The 26,013-nt window shown below is 39.6% G+C and overlaps 1 long non-coding RNA gene across 1 annotated transcript in view; it reads left to right on the plus strand.

Annotated features, from left to right (window-relative positions):
- The first annotated feature begins 6,953 nt into the window (after window positions 1-6,953).
- The window catches only part of LOC121664762, a 21,404-nt gene continuing 2,344 nt past the window's right edge, over window positions 6,954-26,013 (plus strand). Inside the window, exons 1-3 of the long non-coding RNA XR_006016112.1 lie at window positions 6,954-7,126; window positions 16,024-16,141; window positions 18,536-18,646. This is a non-coding gene — a long non-coding RNA (uncharacterized LOC121664762). The remainder of the gene's footprint in view (window positions 7,127-16,023; window positions 16,142-18,535; window positions 18,647-26,013) is intronic.

Genomic DNA, 26,013 nt, shown 5'->3' on the forward strand with positions numbered 1-26,013 from the left:
GACTTTTGTCAAATATGTTCAGAGGGAATTGGCCATATATATATCCATAAAGGGAACCAGATTTTTTCCTGTGAATTATACCCTTGAATTACTGTTATAAACATTCGTTGTTTTATATATACATTATATATTTAACACACAACTTAGGCTACACACTGTTCCAAGAAACAGGAGGGACTTTCTTCTGGTCCTCATCCCATCAAGTCCATGACAATGGAGTCAGGAAAACCCTGTAACTTGTCACTGCAGCTACCATACCTTTTCTATGACCCTAAATTACAAAAGAGAAATACTTTTTCAGCAGCTTTCAAATAAAAAATTAAAAGTATATTTATTTAATGGAAATGTATTTCAAAGTGGGACACTTTTGTATCATGAGAGACTACAATGTCAACAATCATTAAAAATTAGAAAATATTCTACTTTAACTGTATTTTGAAGCTACAACCTTGCTTTTAATACATAAAATGTAAAACATTTTAAAAGGTGAATTTGTCAAAATGCATTATTTAAACTGACTAGAAACTGTCATATTCCTTTGCTTATTTACCGAGTTCAGGATGACGTTCAAACATTGGAAACTTTTGTAAAATATAATTCTTTATCTGAAGAATTTGCCACAAGCACTGTACTTGGCAAGTGTTTGAAATTTTACTAATTTCAGGCTGCAGTTAAGAGGAAAGAGAGGTACAACAATAGCCGTTTTTAATGAAGGTCTATTTCTTTATGGTTAGCAACATATAAAAGCATTGTGTGGATTTGCTATGCTTCATGAGATTACAGCCAGCTGTAGTGCTCCAGTAATGCATCTGCAGAGACCACATGAGACAAGCAGATGCTGGGTTAATGAGATCTCCCATGGATGTGTGGCCTGCAGTCCAGCATCCACAAGAAGTGTAATGAAACCTGAATACATTGTAAATTACTGTATTTTCATCTTCTTCTACTCTTTAAACAAAATATTTCCATAGTCACTCTGATTTTGCATCCTTCTAAGCCAAACAAAAGGCAGAAGGAAGCAGCACTTCAAATCGTACTCTGTGAATGCAAGCACAATCAGCATATGTGTGAAAGAGCACAAAATACAAAACCCAAAAAAGTCTCAAGCATTAAGCTTGAAGAGCTTTCAATAAACAGCATAAACACAGCCATTTAAAATACCATACAGCATTCACTAGAGTCGGCATCAACAGGGATTTGGTTCAAATTACCTGCAAACTGATCAAGGGCTAAGTATCAACTGCTGGTAATGCTTGTAACTCTGGACTCCAGTTTACAAGCTAAGGAGACACTTACGGAGTTCAGAAAGGTCATGGATTTCAGTCTATTTTGATATTCACTTACAACCAATGTACCTCCCTGTTGTTTTTGGGTTTCTGCCCGAAGAAGTGGGGGGAGGAGTTTAACATGGCCAGAATTCTCTAAAACCTCCCCATTTACTGAGAAGGTCTATTGTGTAAGACCTTCATTTTAGCTAAAAAGTTCTACTGTCAAACGTTTTTCTAGGTTTTCCAGTTCTCAGCAACTATTCTCTTTTCCCTCTCCTTTGAAGAAAGATAGCATCCTGTCCAACCTCTAGTAGGGAACCTTTCCTCCCTGCATGCGTGCACTTGAGCATGATTGCAGTCCTATTCTCAACTCTTGGCAAATACTTATGTGGATCTTTAAGCAACTGTATTGATTTGAATTTAACTCTCTGACTCAGGTGTCAGTATTACCCAGGAGTTTATCATGCACCCTTTTAGAAGAGGAGGAAACAGAGTAAAATGCAGCACACCCTAGTTAGAGGATAGAAATTAGTGAAGTTCTATGTACATATGCAAATCATAGCTGCAATCACAGAACCAGTCAGATTTTCTGTTGAAGCAGGCTCAGTAATTAAGAAGAAGAAAGAAGTCCTTAGAATAATAAATCTACCTTCTTTCCACACAAGACACTGATATCCTGTCTCTCTCCCTGTTTTTTCTGACTTTTCTTCCCTTCTGTCATAGGTGTTGCATCCTCTGAGGAAAAGACTGAACACTAGTTTTGCCATAGAATCAGTGTCTTGATGTTAGATATCTTGCTGATATTTTATCAGAAATCAGTGTTTCAAATGCCCAGAGGCTAGAAGAATTCTGTCAAAGGGTTTTGATTATCCTGAGTTTAATGAAAGTCAGTTGGGGATTTTCATGGTAGAGGATTCAAAACTATTCTGTTGCCATCATACTTTACATCTCTCTGCTGCGTGGAAGCAGTTGCAGTGGTGATTAGACAAGCCATGTAAGTTCATCTAGAATATTTCTGAGTAATGAGGAATCATGCAGAGTTTTAGTGCCTACTCTCTGAATGCTCCTATGAAAATTCGAACTTACCTCCTCTGAGTTACTCAGTAATAAACATGCTATCATAAATTGTTAATCACGGGAGCAAGGGCTGATTCACCACTACATTTACTTGACAATCAGAGAAATGTTGAAAATGTAGGCTCAGATTTAACCTATATAACATGAGGTACCTAGCAGAAATACAGGTCTTATTATTGTATCAGTCCTATGCTATTTACAGGCAGTAAAAGATGGGTTCCAAGCCCAAAAAGGGTTTTGGTTAGAATACTTGCCCACATAATCCCTAATTTTAGGTTGGATGGGTCTCAGCCAATGTCCTTGTTCTTTGAAGATTAAAGTTCTCCTATGAGATGAGGTGAAATTAATTATAACTTTATGAGGTTATTTCCGTCATGTCAGAATAAATTACAGCAGTCTTCACCTGTCTGCAGTGTAGGCAGTCTGAATACACATGGAAAGAGTGTGAGCAGCCCTACGGAGATTAGCTGGCTTTCTCCAGCAACAGTGAGGTTTATGTCTCTCTGTATCGTGTAAGTCAGCTTTCCTTAGGTAATAGTGCTTATTGGTCACATGTACCATATTACCATGGTCTCAGGACTGGGAATTTTTTGTTGGTTTTTAATGTGCATTAGGGAATTAATTTTGCAAGATGCTGAGGAGATGATTTTTAGAAAAGGCATTAGATGTGAGGACACTTGGCTATCTGGATTATTAAATCGAGGCACTCGAGGGAGAGACATGAAAGAATCAGACATATAAAAAAGCACAATGCACAAGTTATGAAATATAATTAAGTATAATTAGCAGTTTATGTCAGAAAATGAAAAACAGCTTTTCCTGTCAGACCTGTTTAGCTCTTTAACCTCACAACATGTATAAAATAATCCATATTTTTTCTTCCTAATATTACTTTGAGAATAAAAGAAGGCAAATTAAATGAAAACTTATAATTGCAACCGTACACAATTTACAGACCTTTCAACCAATAAAACACACATTTAGACATTGTGAAAAATATTTTATTCTCAGCCATGAAATCTGAGATAGTAAAAACAAAGGTGAAGCTTGTAAAAATTCTGGAGAATGGGATCAAGATTTCAATTTGGTGTTGAAAAAAAATGAAAAGTAGTTCCTAAATCTTAAAATACAAAATTTTCCAAGACAATAACAAAATGCTATCCATAGAAAGAAGCAGCCAATAAATGACTGCAAAAGGTAAAGACTTGGGTAGTCAGAGATACAGCACAAAAGGATCTGGAAATGCAGTGATCACAAATTCAGGACAAGTCAATTTTACGGTATACGTAAGGGTAGTCGAAAGACTTGAATTTATTCTAGGGTACATACAAGCCAAGAAAGGCAACTATTCCAGTGCTGATGGAGTCTCTGCTTCAGGGGAGATTTCTGTGAGCAGTCCAGGTTTCATATGTACAAACTACCTTACAGGAAAATACAAATGCAACAGTATTGATGCAAGCTCACTCTTCTGTACCTATACTGGAGAGTAAGAGAAAATGCATGTCTGCCTTAGTACACTTCTGAGCCAAATTAATAAATGTTAGTGTTAGTCTAAGTTTACACCCTGCTTTTCTGACGTACTTATATAAACTTGTAAAGTGGGTTGGGTTTTCTTCATTTTTTACTTTTTTTGGCAGAAGAGAAGCAGAGGGAAATATATCTGCCTATAATGTGCATATGCAACAAGAGGCAGAAAGAAATTAAATATGAAACATGATAGACCATAGGTAGATCACTGGACAGATTATGTAAGGTTGAATAGGCAATGGCAGGACCCAGCAGACTGAAGAAGAGGTAAATAACATGCCAGTAAAGGGAGAGTAAGGCTGGTAAAAATCACTAGAAAAGGAGAGAAGAATACTAAGCAGAGGAGGGTGGTAGAGAAAGTGTGTGCTTTGAAGTCTTTAGTCACGGCTGTCTTACTTGTCAGTAACAGCAGCAAGCAGTGAGGTATAACAAATCAACCACATGGCCACTACCTCTGCTGGAAAGGGAAAGGATGAGAGAATACCAGCCTCTTCCAGATGAAGCTGTATACAATAAATATTCCCAAAAGAGAGTTTGACTAGGATGCTGACTGAATATGTTCCCTTCACAAACTCTCTTGGGCTTTTTAAAATACCTCTTAGTCACCAGTATATTCTCTTTGTGTCTTATCCCAAGGGCCACTTCATTTTCAACAGCAGAAGCATTCATAACCACATTCATTTAGCACTGATTTAGGAACACCTCTGAGGGAGAACCTTGTTTTTCTTGTTTAACTTTTCGCTCTCTGCACTTGTGGACAGTCCAGGACAGCCCATTTATATTGTATTTATGTCACACACACGTCCTGGACTCTCCCCCTGCTGCTAGCTACTTAATGTTAATGGTTGTAGGATGAATGACTCCAGAGACTGTCACAGTTAAGCAGATAGAAAGTAAATTAATCTGACAGGTGACTGGCTGTCCTTCCTGTAGTTTGCCAGCTTAGGCAGAGAGGGAACTGCCAGTTCCAGCTACGGGGAGTGTGGGCGGGAGGGGACTCCTGTGTCCCAGCTGTCCCTGGTCTCATTCCCAGCAGTGCATCTCAGTGACTTCAGTGGGGGATTGTCTCAGTTTTGGAGACAAAACTTCAGGAGGAACACTCCGGAGTGAGTGTCTCCTCCGAAGGGAAAAGGGCCTCCCCTTTTACTCCACCAGTAAGACAAGTGGGTCACAGCAAGTGAGAGAGGAAAGAAAACCAACTGTTTATTAACACACAAACAAAACAGGGTAGAACAGGATAAAAAAAAAACCCTCAAAATACAACAAATTCCTGGACAGGGAACAGACACGCGGACTCGGACCAGCCGGGGGCACCCCGCGGGCCCGCCGCACTGACGAGAAGGGAAGGGAGGCAGGGAGGCAAGGAGGAGGGAAGGGGAAAAGAACAAGAAAAAAGCCAACAGAACCTTTCCCCAGCCAGCTGGAACACAAAGGAACCCCAGAAAAGCAGCACAGTGCTCCCGGCGCGCTCGCTCCCGAGCCCCGCCGAGCCCCCGGAGCCCTTGGGCTGAGCCGTTCAACGCCCCTCAGGTCCGTGGCTCCGGCCCCGGCCCCCTTCGGGTCCGTCCCAAAGAAACAGCGTCCCTGGGCATCGAGAGGATGCTTAAGGAATAAAGCGGCTTCATAACATCACCCCGGACAGGGATACCTGCAGGTCAGAGGCTTGGTCCTCACCTCAAAGTGTAACAGAATTGCTGCAACCAAGATGTTTGGATGAGGGTTTTGTTACTTACTGTATGATTTGGGGTTTTTTTTTCCTGCTTTTCCCAGCAATAATACTGGATATTCTATTTCTCTTTGAGGGAAGTAGATACGGTTCACATTATTTTGGGGGTTTTATAAGCAAAAAAAATTTGGTACCATCTTTTTTCAGGGGGGGGAAATGCTGTAATTAATTCTATACTACTTCTTATAAAATACTTCATGATCCATAATACTCTGTGTGCTATATAATACTCTAATTTAATTTTGCATGTGGGTTGGGTTTTTTTACATGGAAGGCTTAATTCAAAGGAGCATAGAAAAAAATGCACTAGAAGCCTCATTTTACATACACAGTGGTAAAGCCAGTACTGCAAACTGTGGGCTCTAGCCAGCTTCCTTTATGTTTTGCTGAAGAATAAGGAAGCAAAGTAAGGGGTTTTACAGGAGCACTTAATGTATAAAACCTGCTCAAAGCCAAGTACCTTAAAATGGAATCTGTTGTAAGGTTGAGTTTTTAAGATGTCAGTTTCCTGCATCTCTGTCCCTTGTAACGAACAAGCTAATTGTAATTGCAGCTCTGCCTCCAGTAGGAAGGCTTTTGTACTGAAAGAGCTAGCCTTACAACAGAGGGACTGACTGTAATTGTCTTCTTGATGTGACAATAGGCATGACAATTTAAACTAGAGAGAATACTTGACAGAATGACTTCACGAAAATACACTTTTTATTGAAGGTAAAATATATTAAGGAGACCTACTAGTTAGGTGGGAAGTTTTGCTTTCTTTTTCTTCAATAAGGCAGATTTTATCCTCTGAGATCACAATCAGTCTTGAATGTAAGGATTCCTCTCCTTGCTGTACTCAATCATGCAATCTGCCCAGCACCCAACTGCCCTCACACCAAACAAATGCCATAACAACTTCAGACTCTTTGTATGGATTTAACTGCTGTGTGGTACTGACATATCTTCTCTAGATTAAAGATCCTGGTGGCTCTTTTCTCCTTACTTTCACCAATTTTTTTTGAGGTGAAAAATGCCACCTTTCCCACTGAATCCTGGCTCTCATACATCTACGGAAAAACTGATCAAAATCTGTACATCTCCATTTTCACATAACTAAAGGGGACAGCACTTCTTTTTACTGTGGAGCAAAAAAGAACCTGGAAAGTGAGAGGGCTGCTGTGAAAGGGTATGCTCCACATCTGACTTTCTTTCATGGTGTCCTGGTTTCAGCTGGGATAGAGTTGATTTTCTTCTTAGTAGCTATATTTCAGATTTAAGATAATAATTTTGGTAATACACCGACGTTGTCATTGTTGCTGAGCACCACTTACCCTAAGACAAGGACTTTTCAGCCTATCTTGATGCCCTAACAGAGAGGAGGCTGGAGGTCACAAGAAGCTGGGATGGGACACAGGCAGGACAGCTAACCACAACTGGCCAAAGGCATACTCCATACCACAGGATGTCACGATCAGCATATTAACTGGGGAGAAATCTTGCCAGGTGGACCATTGCTCAGGAACTAGTGGGCATCCAGCCATTGGTGGTGAGTTGTTTTCATTTCCATTCATTGCTTTTCCTTTTTTGTTACTTTGCTTTTGTTGCAATTATTTTTTATTATTACCATTAATATTATTGTTATTGTTATTATTATGTTATATTTCAATTTTTAAACTCTCCTTATCTCAACCTACAAGTTTTCTTTTACCCTTTCAATTCTCTTCCCCGTCGCACCAAAGGGGAAGGGAGCAAGCTGCTGTGTGGGGCTGAGGTGCTGGCTGGGGTTAAACCATGACACATGCAAAGTCAGCAAGCTAAACCCCTCTAAACTCATTGATGGGGTCAGGAAAAGCCCCTTTTATTATATTTCCTTTTACTTTTATTATATATCCTGTATTTTTTTCTATGCAAAACCAGAAGACTTCAATGACTAGAAAGTGAGGTTGAAACCTCTTTCAGGTACTCAAAAAGAAAAGCATATGAAAGGAACTGAAGGTGCCCATCAAGCTGCTCCATCAGTCCTCCTCCTCAAATGGACAGGGGAGAAAATATGACTGAAGTCTTTTCGGTTACAGATAAGCACAACATTCACCAATTACCAACCAGCACGGGCAAAACAGACTCAGTTTGGGGAAATTAATTTCATCTATTACCAATCAAATCAGAGCAGAATAATGAGAAATAAAATCAAATTTTAAAGCCCCTTTCCCCCACCCCTCCGTTCTTCCAGGGCTCAATTTCTCTCCCAAATTCTCTCCCAGTGGTACAGGGGGACAGGGAATGGAGTCTGCAGTCAGTTTATTGCACAGTCAGGTCATCCCACATTGTCACTGCTGTTGTTTTCTCCTCCATGGGAGGACTCCTCTCCCTCTTCCACTGCTCACATGTGGGGTCCCTCCCACAGTAGACAGTCCTCCACAAGCTTCTCCAAAGTGAGTCCTTCTCATCATGAACTGCTCCAGCATGGGTCCCCCATGGTGTTACAAGTCCTGCCAGCAAACCTGCTCCGGCATGAGCTCCTCTCCCTCTGGAGACAGTTCCTGCCAGGACCCTGTTCCAGCACAGGCTTTCCAGAGAGTCACAGCCTCCTTCAGGCATCCACCTGCTCTGGTGTGGGTCTCTCCATGGGCTGTAGGTGGGTTTCTGATCCACCATGGACCTTTATGGGCTCAGGAGCACAGCTGTCTCACCATGATCTTCCCCACAAGCTGCAGGGGAGCCTCAGCCCTCAAGCATGGAGCACCTCCTCCCCCTCCTCCTTCATTGACTTTGATTTCTGCATAGTTGTTTCTTTCACTCTTCTCTCACAGCTGTAGTTGTGCAACACGGTTTTTTCTCCTTTGAAATACACTGCCCCAGAGGTGTTACCACCACTGCTGATGGACTTGGCTTACTGACTTACTGGGCTTAAAAGTAATTTTGAGCTGGGACTCGTCTGAAATATGAACTGTGGCACAACAAAATAAAAATGTTATGTGAGCTGGTCCAGTATATTTCTTTGGATACTACCAATGCGGTTTCCTGCAACAGAGACAAGATTAATAATGCTAAACAACAGACATGATGCAAAAGATTTGATGTTACTCTTTTACAGTAATAATTTAAAGCCAGTCAGAAAAAGAAAAACTGGTTCTATTCACGCTTGCTGAATCTGCGAAACTGAAAATATCTGCAGAGATGCTGTTTCTCTGGGTTCTTCAGGAATCCTTTCCAGGTTTCTGCTAGGACATTTATACCTGAGCCCATCAAGGAGGTTATATGGGATCTGAACTGCCCGGAAGCAATGGATCTGGAGCCTCCCCAGGCAATTACTGACCCTGCAGTCAGCAGTTTCAGTACTGACATTTGCAGCTCTCTTGAATGGATCTGCTGAATCTCCTGATGAGAACCACTGGAATTTCAACATGCCAGGCAGAGAAGCAGACAGTTTTGTGTTCCATCATTGGGCTGGCTGCCTGGCAAGGCTTCTGGGGAATTTGGGCTGCCATCCAGATTTGGTGGGTCTGGGCTGTTCAGCATTTGCACAGCAGGAAGGCTTTGTTAATGCTGTGAAACAGGAGTACCAGTCTAAGACTGTAAAAAAGAGTGAAGGGGAAAGAAACAATTTTCAATGAAGTTGGTTTGAAAACCAACTTCTGAAGTATCCATGTAATGGAATTTTCTTGCCCAGAGTAGTTTTTACAGCTATTCACCACTGTATTTCCAGGTGCAGAGAGGCTCACACTTCAGCCATTTACTGACATAAATGCCTTGCTGTTCCAAGGAAAGGCTCATTTGTGTGAAGAGGAACTGGCAGACATAAATCCAGTGTGACTGAGAACAGGACTTCCTGTATATGAGCAGATAAACCTAACCACTCAGTAATGGGAGAAAGGAGTTAATGGTTTTCTATGAAATATATTATCAACTTTTAAATAAGGGCTAGTGCTACTTTATCACTTAATTGAGAAACTTTGGAATACTGTCATATATGGGATAAAACACTCAACCCTTAAAAGTTAGGAAGCTGATTAGAAAATTTATCTTTTAGCCATCTTGCTGTTTGGCTGTTAAAACCAAGCACTTGCAGCTATACATGCTAACAGCAGGAGGATTTCCCATCTGTGGTGTAATTGCTTTTGTCAGTTTGTTTCAACGCAAAAAGGTGCTGCTGTTTCACAGAGAATTTGTTCAGGGAGGTTCTTGGCACACCAACTGTTAACCACTGATGTCCTGCCAAAGAAACAGAAAAAGTTGCCTCTCTACTCTGCAATAAACTTGCTAGGATTGTGCACCTGTAAAGGAAGGAAAGAGGGGAAGTAGGGGAAAACCTACAACAAATCATTTGCTATCAAACTTGTTTGGCTATAAGGTAAAGTAGGTTGTGTTTTTTTCTAGATTTTTGATAAATGAAAAAAAACTTCCTCCCACTTAAATTCAGTTAGTTCATCCTCTTTGTCTTTTTTAGCTCTACTTAGGGTTTTTAAGCCTATAAAACTATTTTTAAAAGGAACCATTTGAAAGCTCTGTGTCTACTTTTCAAGCTGGAATCATGAACTATAGCTTGAAACAAGTAACAAAATTTAGTGGTAATCTTTTTTTCTCTGAAGTGATTTTTAGCAATTTAACACCTTGCTTAAATAGTTGTTAGAGCTTAAAGACGGACTAATGACGCCGGTAGGTTTGACTTCTCTAGGTTCCAGATATGAAAATAGACTGCAAGAAATTGCAGCCTTAGGCCCTTAGATCTCACAAATATCCATCCTAAAGTCCCAGTGAGCAGTATTCTCCTTATATTCCTTTGAATACGTGTTTAGAACATCAGTTAGGTCAACCAGTGATGTCAGGACTTTCACTCCTGCTATCTTCTTAAGACTGTCCTCTCCAACAGCAGCTGTTCCATGAGAAAGGAAGGAGAAAGTACTAAGACTAGACTGTGAGGAGGTACGTGTTCTGCAGGAAGAGAGGAGTCTCAACACAATTACCAAAACTGTACTTAGACTATGTTTATTTGAAAAAAAGGAAATTTACTTAAGGGGAGCTATAATTTTGGGTAGTTTGTGCAGTGACATGTTGGTGCTTTGTGCTCAGCTCCTGCAATCTCTATCCATAATTGACTGTGATATTTTCTTACAAGTGGTGAGGGTTTGATATGACTAAAGAAGTGAGACCAGAAATAACACGAGGGACCTAACTGGCTGGAAATCCTTGCCTGTGTAGTGGTATTATTAACATGGTGTTCTGGCTATGGAATCTGGAGGAGGTGGGAAATTACAAACATTTGGTGAAATTTTGAGGCCACTGTGGTGCTTCCAAGTTCGGTTTGATCCTCTGCTGGAGAGAGTTCCAACCCACATCCCTCCTGCTGCCCTCGGTATCAGGGTATGGGCTGCTCTGCATGCTCCTGTAGCTTGTTCAAAGGTCAGTAGATAAAATGCCTAAAACATTCTCACGAATAAGGACTCTTCCCCTCTGGTAAGTGTGATCATTACCTGGCTAAAGAACCAAGCTGACACTTGTTTTCTGGTTTTTGTCAAATGAATCTTGAATCCTTTTGCTGTGCAGCAGAACAGCTTCAACAGGATGAAGCAGAATGACTTCTAAAGCAGAATAGCCAGTAATAATGAGAAGAATGAACCTTGCTCAGTGCTTTGAGGGGAGAGAGGAAGGTTCTGGACTGAAGATCATGACCTGGCAGAGGTACCATCTTACAGACACCCAGATGTGAGATTTTTTTTGATCAGATTTTCCTGCTGGCTATCCCTAGTAATTAAAAGATTTTTGTAAGGGCTCTGACATCTACTATTCAAGCAACATGACACAACTCACAGATTTTCAAGACCGACCCAGAGTCCTTAGTATTTCATATAACATGCTACACCATAACCTTGCCTTTCCTGCCCCCTTCACCCCCCAAAATCAAAAGTTTCTCTATGCTGAGAATAAAACTTTTCACCAAGTGCTGTTGAAGATTTCATAAATATATTTTTTTTGTTCGCAAAAATGATGCAGCCTCAAGGTACTTTGTATTTTAAAGCAGGGTAAAAATTGGCAAAATTCTCACTGAATTCAGGAGTGCTGCATTGATAGATTTAGTTTGAGAACCCTGAGGGTTGCATTTGCTTGGCCTGATATATTCTGACAAATATGACTAAACATTATTCTCGCAATTTTTTTTGTTTTCCTCTGGTGATTCATAGCTTAGAGTCTATTGTTAACACTGGATACATGCCACTTTCACCACTGAACATATTGCAGAAATCTAAAAACATTTCTGAAATATCTAGATGACAAAATTATTAAAAGCTCTTGATGATATGCGGTGTATTTGTAGCTCATGAGTGGGAGAACCATTGCATACTAAACATTATTCAGAACTCATAGTTTATAAGCCCATTTGCTTACTGAGAAAAGGCTTTTGCTATGTGGGTTTTCTTTTTAATATTTTAAGTTAACAAGGTAAGTCACTTGCTTCACGTGGGAAACAGATGTGTGCTGAAAAAGGCAGTTCTCTTAATAAGGAAAGGATGTTAATAAGGCATTGTTGTTATAGTAAGTGTATATGATGTTCAGAAATGCCTATTGTCCCAAGGCAGTAGAATATTTCCCCCTCTGGATTTCTCTGTCTGCCCCAGATTTAGTTCCTATTCTGATAAACTGAGGTCAGTCAAGTTTCCCAGAGAGTACCCATGAGGAAGGAGCGTGTGCTTCCTCCCTTTGCTTTTTAACCCTCTCCAAAGCAAGAAGGCTCCACTTTGTGTAGCAAAACAATAGCAATCTCTCCTTCTCTGTGACTAAATCCTCCTACCAACATATTTCCATCTAAATATTCTTAAATGTTAACTTGCACCAATCAGGTGTTTTTTCTCCCACACAAGAGTGCATGACTAGCTACTGTATTTATCTGACTTCAAGGGTTTTTTGCTCTGGACACTGACCATAGTGTCTGAGAGCCTTCTGCATCCTTCAATTAAAAAATTGAAGTCACTGTGTATTTAGCAGTTTAAAGATTGACACTTTAGTTGGAATTTTAAGAGAATGATAATTTCATGACAACGTTGGCAAAGTTTAGAAGTAAAAATCAACATCAGTGGCTGAAATGCCTGAGGATCGCTTATGGGTTCCATAAAGATGTTCCATGCTTCTAGTTTATGTTCTGGTTAAAAATTACTCATCTTGAAAGTTAGGATCAGAGTCTCTGAACAGAAGTGTGGTGTGCATTCAGCAGCCTCTGGATGGATGAGAGGTACAGCAGTGCTGTGTGTGCAACCCTCACCCCTTTGGGTGCTGGCTTTTTCTGTGCATGAGAATGGTCCTTTGACTGCACTGTAATCAAGGTGTGCAACGACCCTGAGACCAGCTCAGCTGGTAAGAGCTTGGTGCTAATAATACTAACGGTCATCGGTTTGATCTCTGTATGGACTCTTCACTTAATAGTTGGACTTGATAATCCTTGTGGGGCCCTTCCAACTCAGAAGGATGTGATGTTTGTGTAATTGCAGGCATCTAGACATGGCCTTGGTGTGTGAAGCCTAAAGAAGTCCCAGTAGCTGTTTAATCCTGTCTGAGAACCTGGTGTATATTTGATTGCTGAAACCTAAGATGCTGTAGCTGTTTTGTTATCATTTCCTTGGCTAGGCAACTCAAAGTTACTATGATTATAAGCAAGAATTTCTGGTGCAGAGGTATCTTGTAAAAGGTCTCAATTTCCCTGTCTTGATTTAGTCTTTCATATCTAGTTACTAGGGGTCTGACTATTTTATTAAAAGCAACCCTGGGATATGATGTCATTGTTCGTTACTGAGGAAAGGCTCATGAGAAAAGATGGGTCTTGCATTATGCTCTAAAATTAGTAAAGGTCACTCCCGTCAACAAAAGATAAGATTTTTCAAGTTAAGGAAAACCCTATGTAATCTCACACAGACAGAGCACACAAAACCAAGGCAAAGTGCAGGAAATACACCAACAAAGTCCAATTGTGGGAAAAGACATTCAAAGTACTTAACACTATGTTAATGAGAATATCTTTTCCATAAAATATTTACTAAAATTCAAGTTTTCTGACACAAACTATACAATAATTCTGCAAAACTCTTGACTCTGGGAAAGTTTGAATTCAGCTAAAGCCAAAGAACTTTTTTGAAAGTAGTGCTCTTTCAAAGTATTCCAAATAAAATTATTGGAGTTCCTTCTCTCCTATGAAGAGTTGCAGTTTTCCAGTTTTATTTCCAAGGAAACAAAATATCTGTCAAGTTCTGATATCAACAATTTCGCAGAATGAAGTAGTATACAAAATTCATGTGATTAGGGGGAAAAAAAACCCCTAAATATCCTTATTCTCATAACCGAGGACTCCTTGATCAGCTCTTCAGTTTTTGGAGCAGTATAAATCAATGAATTTTAGATGAGGCAAGAGAGAAACATCAAGTAAATATGTCAATAAACCCCACTAAAGGTAGAAGAATCATCATTTTAATTTTGAGCGTTAAATTTGGGCTTAATCAACTCAGTAGGATGCAGTTGAACTACCCTTCATTGCAAGACAAGTAGAGACAAGAAAGGACAAGACCATGCTCACTGAAGCAGTGTATCAGCCTAGCGCAGTGGAAGGAAAGGTGTCTGCAGTACTCTGTGTGTGGAGGGTTCTATGAAGAGCAGAGGCAGTGGGAATGAAGGGGAGAGGATGCAATGGGAACTTGTGAAACTGCCACCAGAATCCAAATGTCCGTAGACCACAAATTAATAAAGGTGCTATTCTGCATGGAGGCAGAGCTCAATAACAAGGTCTAAAAAGTAGGTCGCATGCCAGCACTAATATGGGCCCGTGTTAGTACCTGAAGATCTAAAGAGTCTGGATACTTGGAGGAATGGGAGGGAGGGAAAGTTGTCTGCTTATGTTAGTGCAATGAACCATCTGCTACATGGCTTATGCAAAAACTCATTTTTTAGGCTTATTTGACCTTCACAGTACGCAAACTTATTTTCAGTACAATAAGCTTCTGATAAATATTTATTGGTATTCTATATGAAGTAAACATTTGTAGGGGGTAAAGAGGAAAATGTTTTACACGTTTTTACATCTTTTGAAGTAAAAATCATGGTGAAAACAAAAAACCACAAAAATTACCTTATAGCAAATTTCCCATAAATTTAGTATTTTGTATGACTGGGAAATCTGTAGAAGTACAAAACATTTTTCTGAATTTGGAAAAGTGATGGAGATTTTTAATAGAAGTATCTAAGAATAAAAGTAATTGATGGCAATTTTCAATTCTATCTTCTCTCTGATGATACTTGAAGGTATTGACTGCTGCTACTGATTTCTGTGGATACTGCTGTTCTAGAATTCACATGATATTTCAATAAGAAAGACAGTGAATTCTTCTTTTCCTTCTAGAAAACTGGTTGTAGCTGTTGACATCAGCTAGGTATTATGGATAAATTCAGCTAAAAAGACTAATTTATTTTTCAGAATTCCAGGCTATTCCCGAATTTTCTGGGTATGCTTCCACTGTTTTAATGTTCTGAGGTTTGTGTATACATACATACCCTAACATATTGTCTCTCTAATGCCCCAAACTCCAGCTGAGTTTGCCCCATGAAATGTCTGCCTTGACTTAAGCATTCAGAAAGCAAACCACTAGCAAAGTAGTTCAAGATACTGAATCCTGGATTTATATTTCTTATGAGCGTTAAGGCATACAGTATTACTAGTTTCTAGGGATTCTAAAGGCAAGCAGGAAACTCAAGAGAGTGCTGGTTCTAGAGAAACTTGCCAAAACAAGTATCTCAAAGGTTTTTCTGTCAGTGCCTCTGCCAGAGAGAGCCTCTGAGAAGATTCGTGCTTCGACCTACTGCTGATAGCAATTAAGGATGCTAACTGTTGAAAATGCATACAAATGTGCAAATTTCTGACACTCACCCGGATGGGACCAAGATGTCCTAAGTATTATTTCTGAGCTGGTTTATTTTAGTTTACTTTTTGGTGAAATGAGAAATATTGACACTATTGAAATTTCCGCTTCTCCCTGTTCAATGCAAAAGTAGCTAAGGTGTAGACAACTGTGTGCGATGCAACCAACGCAGTCTGGGTAAAGACAGAAACAGAGTTTTTTGTTCTTTGTTATCTTTGGCTGTAGTAAACCTTGTGTTGCATGTGGTAATTATTGCTTGGATGCTGAAGATTTTTGGCCAGGAGCTTTATACTGCCAGTTACTACAGGGTGGAAAATATATGCTTGAGATATCTGAAATTTAATTTCTTCTGCTTCTCATTGAGGGAAAACAAAAAACCTAATAGTAGGGGCATAATGATAGATGGAGACAAAATTTAAACCAGGCATGTTGGCTGTATTACCTGGGAAAATAGAGTGTCATGATTAGTTTAAAAAATACAATCTGAAAACCCAGAAGAGAGTTTCATTAAAAATATTACTTCTTTCTTTCTTATTCCTTTTGGTTTTAGTATCTCTTCACAAGCTAAGTATACTATGCTGTTTTATGAGTTGAAAGGAACTGCTTACAAAAATGAAGAAAAGCTATGAAGTTTTTGAAAAATGTATGGGATCCTTTGAGGATGGCAGGTACTCTAAACTTACTGGTATAATTTTAAGCAGGTATGTCAATGATTACTTTAAAAAAAGTAGCCAGCTAATGCATATCTATACAGGTTTAAAAAAAGACATTAGCAGCTGAAGAGTGAAATAGCTTTCTTGGGATTTTAAACAAGCTAAAACATAGGGGAAAATTAAAGAATATCTTTCCATGGGTCACAGGAAGTTTATCTATAAATAGAGCATGCATTTATTTCATAGCTAGCAGACTGCAAAAAACAACTCTTGATGCAGAACTGCTGTAGAGAAAAGGCAGTGAACTGCACTGGTACAAGTTGTACATCTACGCCAAAATGCTGTTCTTGGGGCTGGAAAAGTCAAACTAGAAAAGGCATTACCTCTTGAAATTTTCCTTCTCAGCAACTACTGAGAATTTTACAAATAAAGTCTCAATTCTCCAAACAGCCTGAAAAAATTAGTCACATGTCTAAAGTTTCAATAAATTGCTTGGGAGCAATACCAAGATCACGTATGAACTAAGTATCTTCACACTTATTTCCAAGATAGTGAAAATGGCAGTTCAACCCAGATGCTAAAATTCTTGGTTTAGTCCCATTCTATGTAAGAAAATTATTAGAAGACAAATAGGTCTTCTATTGAACATTAAAGAGAAATAATAAAGAAGTACCATAACAAATATGGAATGGTTTTGTGTTATTCGTGAGAATAATTCTTTTAAGAAAAGAAATTGCAGCTCCAGAAATTCAAAATCCATGAGACTGTTGCTTTCTGGTAAACTAAACTTAATTTTGTATATGGAAACTTGCTTATAAATGTGCTGTGTTTTGTTGTCAGTTGCTGTACAGCTTTTATACAGAATAACAAAGTGCTGCTGCTAAAGACACCAATATTAACCCTTGCACCAGTTGTTCATGATTCTTCCAGCCAAACTACTCACAACATTGTAGGGGGAGAATATGCACTTGATGATTTGCTTCCTTTAATGGGTTGTTAATATGTTGACTCTAACTTTTTGCAAATGACTCGATTTGTCAAACAGTGCTTTGGGCTAAAAAATAAATAAATCTGTCCATGCACATTCACATTTCTCGAGCTGATTCCTCTGAGGAAGTTATTTAGTTAAAATTTCCATGTTTCTAACCCCTAGTCTTGATGGGACCTGCCAAGCAGGTGCCCACCACCCTACTCCCAGACTGTCACACTGTGATCCCTCCAGAACTGCGAAAAGGGACGGGCTTTCTGGCGCACAGAGAATGTACTGTGCAAGAGAGTAGTTTCAACTGTTTTTCTGCTCTTCATGGAAGTTTCCATACCTGAGCTACCTTGAAATCATCACTTAATTCCGAAGTTTTTTTGTGGTTTAAAAAGCATCACCTAACACATGCAATTAGGTCTCAGCTTACCTTGATTTACCTTTGGGAGGAAGAATTTGCTTTAGAAAGACACACCCCATTTTAGATTCATCTGAGAATAAGATGCTCACAGCCTGTGAGCAAAGAACTTAATGACTTGCAATGCCCTTACTCGCACTGCTACATTCACAGGCAGCTCAAGAAAATATTTTTCTTGCATGGCAAGTTATTGCAAATAGCAATCACATGTTGAAGGTGCTTCATAATTAGTGGTGGCTAACAACCATAACCCTTTGGCTCTGATTTCAGTTTCTCCTATGGTTTTTATTCACCAAGAAACACATGGACAGTTGTATCTCAAATCTTGGCTCTTAATAAAATCAATGGAGGGAAGTCTGGAGCTTAAACTGGGAATGTGAATGTTTTCTCTGCCCAGCAGAGATCTCTGCTCTCCAAAGGATGAATCTGGGAAGATCAGTCAGCAATACATCAGCAGCAATGCTGGCTGCAGTACTGGGGATCTGGCAGTCACCAAATTATTTATTGTAACTGTTCCAAACCCATGTCTGGGAACTGTGCAAGAAGCAGAAAAGCCTGGGGATTGGTAGCATGCAGATGCATCGATTGTATGCATCTCTGGTAGTTTGTTTGGCCAAGCTGCAAACTGCCTTAACCTGTTAATAATTGGTGTCTCAGCAAACTTCAAATTAGTAATATTTATGGCAGCCTGTCTTGCTGCAAACAGAAATAACAATTTTGCCTTAAAGCAATAATATACAGATGTATCCTAGGACTCCTAACTCCTTTGCAAAATAAATAATTACATAAATTGTATCAAGGCTTCAACTGCTTCAAGGCTTTTGTTACCTTGTTATATATCTTATTTTCTTGATTTCTGTCTGAGCTGAAGTGATTAAAATCCTACCCTGTTCCTAAGACAGCTAAGAATCAGTCAACTGAGGCAATGTACAATTCATGTCTGACAGATGTGTTACATGTCATTAGCATAAAAATCAATCCAAATCACGTAAAAAATTTCTCTGTTGGACAGGTAGAAACAACATCGCCAACTGGATGTCTAAAGGGGAAGAGGGAAAAAAGAGCATGTCTCCAGAATGCTGATATTGTCCAGATTTTATGTGAAGGAAAAGCAGAATACAAGGTAATGTTATTCTGTCCTCTCTTTGTTCTTCTAGGACTATTTGTAACTTTTTTGGTTGGAAGTCTTTCATGACATGGGGTAGGTTCTCAATCCATCTGGCATGTGCTTCTTGTATCTTGGGCAGAAGTGCTTAAGGTGTCCCTTGGTTTTAGTCTTTGTTATCCTGCATCTCTCTTGTGGAAGGTATTACCTTTCCTTCCCATGTCCAGGGACTGTCTTGTTTTATTTTGGTCTTTTGTATCAAAATATGCGTTATATCATCTATTTTTATCCTAGAATTAGCAACTTATTTCATTAATGTGTATAAGACCTGCAGACAGGATGTGATTAATGCTTGTTACCTCTCATTAATTTATATTAGATACATATATATTATATCAGAAAACCAACCCTTTAATTCTGATCCCTCTTGAAAATTCAAAGACAATCTTGATTACATCTCAGCTACCAGTTATTGAGCAAATCATGCCTACACTGGAACCAATCCAATTGCTTAGATTGCTAGTCGCTTGCACAAACTAAACAGTGTGCCAGATAGAGCAGCATTTTATGAATGTAAAAAATGCTACATAAATAGATCAGAGTTAAATGGGTACGGGAGATCATTTTTTACTGACAGATCAATAGATTCCTAAGTGCATTTCTTAGTATGAAATACCATTTTGCTGAGAGCTTTGTTGTCCTGGCAGTGTCTGATACACAGTGAGGAACATTCTTTGTATTATCATAGTCAATTTCAGCTCCTGGTATTTTTGTTTCTGACTCTCTCCAACTACACTCTTCTGTGTGTTTGCTACCAATGTTTCTCTATGCTACTTGCAGATTCAATTTTATTTTTTTCCTCTGAATTCTTATTTCTTAGGGCTTGGTTAATGTCTCACAAAGTTTCTGAAAACAGTTAGTTAGGTGTTAGGAAATGTACCAAAACCCATCCCAGCAGCTGAATGACACCTAGGTTAGATATTTGCAAGCTCCCTTATTAATTTTCACTGTGAAACTGTTAAGGTACTGACCAAATATTTTATTCAAGTTCTCAGAACTTCTCATAAGAGGCTCATAACTTCACTTATTTTATTAAATCTTATAAGAAGTATATTAGATTATCTTAAAGAGTGAGTGAAATGTTCAAATACCTGGAACCTAAAATTTAAATTTAAACTCCTTAGAATTGAGTTTAGCTACATTTACTTCTCTTTCTTAGAGTCACTTGGTGTTTTGGCAGAATTGAACATCATTTAATAGAAAGCATTCAGCATGTAATATTAGAGGTACCTATAAGCTTGATAGAGGTAAGGGCTCCTTGGGGCCAGATTGGCTAGCCTCTGTAGGGTGCTAATAAAGCTACGCCATGCTGCATGTCTAAATTAGCTGTGCAGTTAAACTCTCCTTAGGCCTTGCTCAGTGAACCTTTACATACCAGAGAAGCAGTCTTTGATCAGATCTCTGCTGTTGGGAGCCCCCATACATGGGCTGATGGAGGATACCATTTGGCTGGCCTTTCTCAACTTAATTTTTCAGAGAAGCCTCATTTTAAACACTGAGACCCAGTAGCTCTGCGGCTATGCAAACCTGATCTAGGAATGTGTGCCAGCTGCTACAAAGAGCGCTTTAATTTACCACTTATTTCCATGAGCTTTCTGTTCCCTGCCTGCAACTGCACAGATGCACAGATTCCTTGAGGACAGAGTGTTCTGGATGGATTACATCCCATGTGATGTGCTAAACTTCTTTACCTCTGATCTGCTCTGGTGCAACACAGGAGTAACTAGCCGTGGCTAATCATGGCAGACAGGATAATCAGGGAGCCTGGAAATGAAAATCAGAATTTAATGCATTTTTATTCAGTCAGTTAATATTTAATTAATAACTAAAGTGTTTTGATAGACAAAGGTCTCAAAGTTTCATTTACTTCTTTTTCTTTTCTTTAATGGTTACTGCAAAAAGCTCCATGTACTGCAGTTACTTTCATGACCAAGGAAGGGAGACAGTGTCAGTACAAGCGGTACCTTGCTTATTTTGTTCTGTTGGATTTCTTTCATCATCTTTTGGAAGAATTTCTAGCTCAATGCGTCTCTTAGCAAATATTTCTTCCCAACTTTCTAATTTATGTCTCTCTTAATGAAGTTCTCAAGAGTCTTCAGCTGCATGTGACAAGAGTTTCCTGAATGTTAACCTGGGGCTGTGTCCTTTTGTGGATCATGGTAATTGTGAGATGACTTACAAGAATTTTAAGTAGCTGCATTTTGCTTTAGGAAGCATACCAGACTGTCATTTCAAATCTCTGAGGAAACATAGGTATGATACCATTCATCTGTGCTTTATTTCAGTACTTCCAACTGAGAGGAATTAATCTTGACTCTGTACCAAATGATACTATCCCTCCACTATAGTAAAAAATGTAACAACAACACTTCTGGTGTTTCCCTGATTTTAAAAGAAAATGCATGGCCACAAAACCTGCATATCGAGGGGGATCATGATTCTGGCAGCAATATCCAATCCCACACTTTAATGCTCTTTCCAGTGATGAGTTTGTGTCTGTAGATATGTTCACATCTGATCTTAAATTATGTTATTATGTTAGTTTGATATACAGGATGAGCGACAAAGAGAGAAAAATCAGTATGATCATCACAGTACAAATGCAGAATATTCGATATCAAACCACTTATCCAAGCAAACATCTCTAAGCACTTTTGTCTACTGTTATGATATTAAACTGCATATGCCTCATAATCTAGTCCTTCTAATTACTCTTTCAATTTCTTAGTGCAATAAAAAAAAATGCATCTGTAAAACAGAAGTAATTGCCTTATCTCCTTAAATATACTGGGGAAAAAAAGTATATTTATATTTGAATGTCCATTCAATGGTTGTTTGAAGAAGTCATAAAAGCAGATGAAGGATACACTGTCAGCAGTATAAAGGAGTCCTTCCCTCTTGAGGTCAATTGAAATGTAAATAAAAGGTGACTGACAATAATTACACCAAAGACAATAAACAGAAACAGGCCCACTAGGCTTGATTGCTCAAGGAACTTCAGAGGACAGACATAGCAGGAGTTATGGCACAACTGTTTCCACAAGATGCCCAAAATGCCTATAAAAAAACTCTGTGATATATAAACAGGTAGAAAATATAGTCAAGGTTGCATTGCCACTCAGGGCCCCATGAAGGTGTGCTAATTCAGTAAGGAGTCCAGGTGTTTATCAATATCAGACTATACTGATTTTTGAATCATATCTTACAAGCTGTCTTGAGATGTCATGACATTGCTTTACAGGCTCATGATCCCCTGAGTCTCTGCTTTAATTTAACTGATCAGGTCAGCAGGGCAGCACTGAGGCGAGGCATGCTTTGGCCATCAGACCCTTCAAGTGTAGATCATGCTACAGTAACTTTTCCAAGGAAAGTTGTACCAGTTGTTTGAATCCATACAGTTGTCTCCTTTTACATCAAGACTAAGGTCAATTCATATAGATAAAACATCTATTTAAAATATATTACCCGTTTTCAGCCCCAACACCCTAACAGGAGAGCTTGTTAAAGAGGCTCTATTCCGATGTGCAGAATGCAGGAAAATGTATGAATCACAGCATCACAAAACAGGCAAGATCGGATCCAAGTCTGAAGATTGTACAGTCCCACCCCACTGCTCAAAGGAGGACCAGGTACATCACATTGCTCATGACCACTTCCAACCAGCTTTTGAGCATTTCCAAAGAAGAAGACTAAAGATCATGGGCCACCTGTTCCAGTGTTTGGTCCCACCATCTTTAGTCTACATCCATTTTCATGTATTTGACTTTGTGCCCATTGCCTCCCGTCACCACTCCCCTGAGAACAGATTCCCTTCTCCTTTAGTCTGTCTCTCCCATCCTACTAGAACTCTATATACACTAAGGTCTCTGCTGAGCCTCTCTTCTCCAGCCTAAACAGTCCCAGATCTCTCTGTCCCTGTATGGCAGATGCTCCAAGCTTCAAGCTCTTAATCTCTTTCCTGGCTCTCCACTGGACTCGCCCCAGCAGACCCATGTGTCTTTTGTATTGGTGAGCACAGAACTGGACACAGCATTCCAGGTGTGCCTTGCCAATGCTGAGCACAGGGAAAGGATCACATCCCTCAACTTGCAACGCCCTTCCTAAAGCAGCCCACAATGCTGTTGGCTGTATTTGTCCAGAGGGCTCATGTTCACCTTCACATCTACCAAGACCACCAAGTCCTCCTCTGCAGAGGTGATTTTCAGCTTGATGAGATCAAATGACTAAATCATTTGTGTGGTAGGTGTGGTATTGTCCAGGGTTGTCATGTGTATAACTCTCTATAAAATTGATCAATGCTGCAAATACTGAAATAAATGTGTGTAAACAATACAAAACTGCTAACTGCTAACTGTAAAATTAAGGGTTTATGTTCAGTACTACACTTTCAGATGTTAACAGCTTCCAAAATAACCATTTCCAAACACATAATACAAAATAGTTTTAATTACTAGGGTGTTGGGATGCGAAGTAACTTAAATTATTGAATATGTTTTGCCACAAACACTGTAATTTATCTTATGAGTTTACCTGCAGCTATGGCAAATCACTTTTTCAGTGGAATCTTACCTTATTCTTTTAGTATCAAAAGATAAGTGTTCCATTTGGTGGTGACTTTCCAGACTGATTTCTACTGAGCCACCATCTAGGTATTTCATATAAGATGGGGACAGCAAATGTGGGAAAAAAAATATATCTTCAAGAAATATCAACTTTATGTGTTATGCTATTTAAAGCAAATTTTAAAAGTGGAAACCAAAAGCCAATCACAACCACCTCATACATCCTTTAAGAAAAGGATAGAAATTATACTAAAATGCATTTAATTTTTGAAAAGAAAACCTACGTGAGTCTACTGCTCTGATGTGGTAGGGCAGACAGAGGAAGTCCTGAACTTTTCCTCCCCTTAAGAGATGGCACCAGCAACCTGGTAAGCACCACTGGCTCCCAACATAGGTCTGCCTCAGCATATACTCCTGCTGCTGCTGCAAGTTTCAGGTGTCAAGATACTTCCACCTACTTCTTGTGTTTAGTTGCTTTGGTATCTTTCACACAGAAATAGAAAGGGCAAACCCACATGATCTGTGTAGGGAACATAGGCAGATGGATAAGGGTTGAACTGCAACCTCCTAAGCTTGGTAGCTGGAGCTCATGGTACAATCTGTTCTGTGAAACATCCTTTCCCATGTTATTTCTGGCTGTTTCTGCAATGCGTCATCAAATGCTATTCATACTATGAAGCACAATGATTGCATTGCTCTTTAATTCCCCTCAAGCTTGCCGTGACTGTTGATTAAACAGTATGTGGGCTATGATTAGCTTCAATGTAGAATACAAAATTGACTCCTACCTGCTCAGGAGGATCTCCATAGCAGACAGTGCTTTGGTTTTTTCCTCTTGAACCGAGCCATCAGTTTTAGGACCATTAATGTAATAGTCATGCAAATATAAACATGAACCACTGAAAATATGGAATTTGTCTTCTTTTTGATCAGAATAATAAAAAATGAAAATATTTTAGACTTTACCTCAAGTTTCAAAATCATTTAGTCTTTATAACTGCTGCTGCTGTTTTGTGATACTTGTCTCCTCCTTTCAGCATTTCCCCATTCTTCTCCTTTCTCCCAGAGAAGTACCAGACATACAGTTCAACAAGTTCTGTTGCGACTTTCTGGCTTCCGATAGCTTTGGCCTGTGAATATCCTTGGTATCTACTGGCAGTTCAGCTTATTCTGGGTGCTTTTCTCTTGGTGTCTATCTCATACTTGGTGTCTAGTTCTCATGATATCTGTAGGAGCTTTCAACAAGACTCCTACAAAATCTCATCAAAATTTACATTTTGTTAAAATTGAGTGGCTTGTTCAATGGATAAGGAAGTGATTGGACAGTCATATCCAGAGGGCAGTGGGGGACAGCTCAGTGCTCTGATAGATATTGGTGACAAATGATGTCTCTCAGAACTATACACTAGTACCAGAGTTATTTAATGTCTTCATCAATGGCATAGACAAAGAGATTGAAGGCACCCTTGGCAAGTTTGCCAATGACACTGGGCTGAGTGGTGCTGTTGACCCTCCTAAAAAGACATGATGCCATCCAGAGGGACCTGGACCAGCTCAGGAAGGGACCATGGACATTTATGAGGTTTAACAAGACCAAGTGCAAGGTGGTGCACCTGGGTCAGGGCAAACCATGGTATCAATCCAGGCTGGGGAATGAAGGGATTGGGAACAGCTCTGCCAGGAAGGACTTGGGGGTTCTGCTGGGGGAAAATCTCAACATGACCCAGCCATGGGCACTCACAGCCCAGAGAGCCAAACATGTCCTGGGCTGCATCCAGAGGAGTGTGGGCAGCAGGGGAGGGAGGGGATTCTGCCCCTCTGCTCTGCTCTGGTGAGACCCCACCTGCAGTGCTGCATCCAGCTCTGGGGTCCCAGCACAGGTATGACATGGACCTGTTGGAGTTAATCCAGAAGAAGGCCATCAGAAAGATGATTATCTCCTATGAAGACAGGCTGAGAGAGTTGGGACTGCTCAATCTGGAGAACAGAAGTCTTCAGGGACACCTTATGGCAGCCTTCTAGTACCTAAAGGAAGCCTACAGGAACATTGCAGAGGGACTTTTTAAAGGATGTCTAGTGATAGGAAAAGGCAAAATGGCTTTAAACTGAAAGCAGGTTTAGATTAGACATTAGGAAGAAATTCTTTACTGTGAGTTGCTGAGGCACCTCAACAGATTCCCCAGAGAAATTGTGGATGTCCCACCCCCAGAAAGGCCAGGCTGGATGGGCCTTTGAGCAACTTGGTCTAGTGGAAGGTGTCCCTGCCCCCACCACCAACAAAACAGGAGAACAACATAAGAGAAACCAGTGGCTGGAAGTGAACCCACATAAACTGAAGACAGACACATTTTTAAACATTAAACTCATGTTTTAAACAGTGAGAAAGTTTAATCATTGGAGCGAAGTTTCAAGTGAAGTGACAAATGATTCATTTTGTGTTATCTTCAAATACAGGCTGCTTTTCTGGCATGTACTTTAACATGTACAAGCTATGTGTCACAGAAGGGCAAGTTATCCTGTGCTCTGAGCAGGGATAAGGGAGAGAAATTTAATGTTTGTGATATAGGGAGATTAGGGAAAATTATGCTCATTCTTCTTTAATCCCATCTGTTATTGATATGAGTGTGATTGCATGCACAAAAATGAGCGCAAAATGTCTGACTTGGTCATTTTTATGCTGCCAGTTTCATTTGTGAGTACATGTTCTGAACATCTGTATTCTTTCATTGCTTTGCAGGGGTCACAAAGTCGCTTTACAGTGAC

Source organism: Corvus kubaryi, unplaced genomic scaffold (assembly GCF_017639235.1).
Source record: "Corvus kubaryi isolate FWS band 111438036 unplaced genomic scaffold, C.kubaryi_AGA036_p1.0 37308, whole genome shotgun sequence".
In the NCBI taxonomy this organism is placed as follows: domain Eukaryota; kingdom Metazoa; phylum Chordata; class Aves; order Passeriformes; family Corvidae; genus Corvus; species Corvus kubaryi.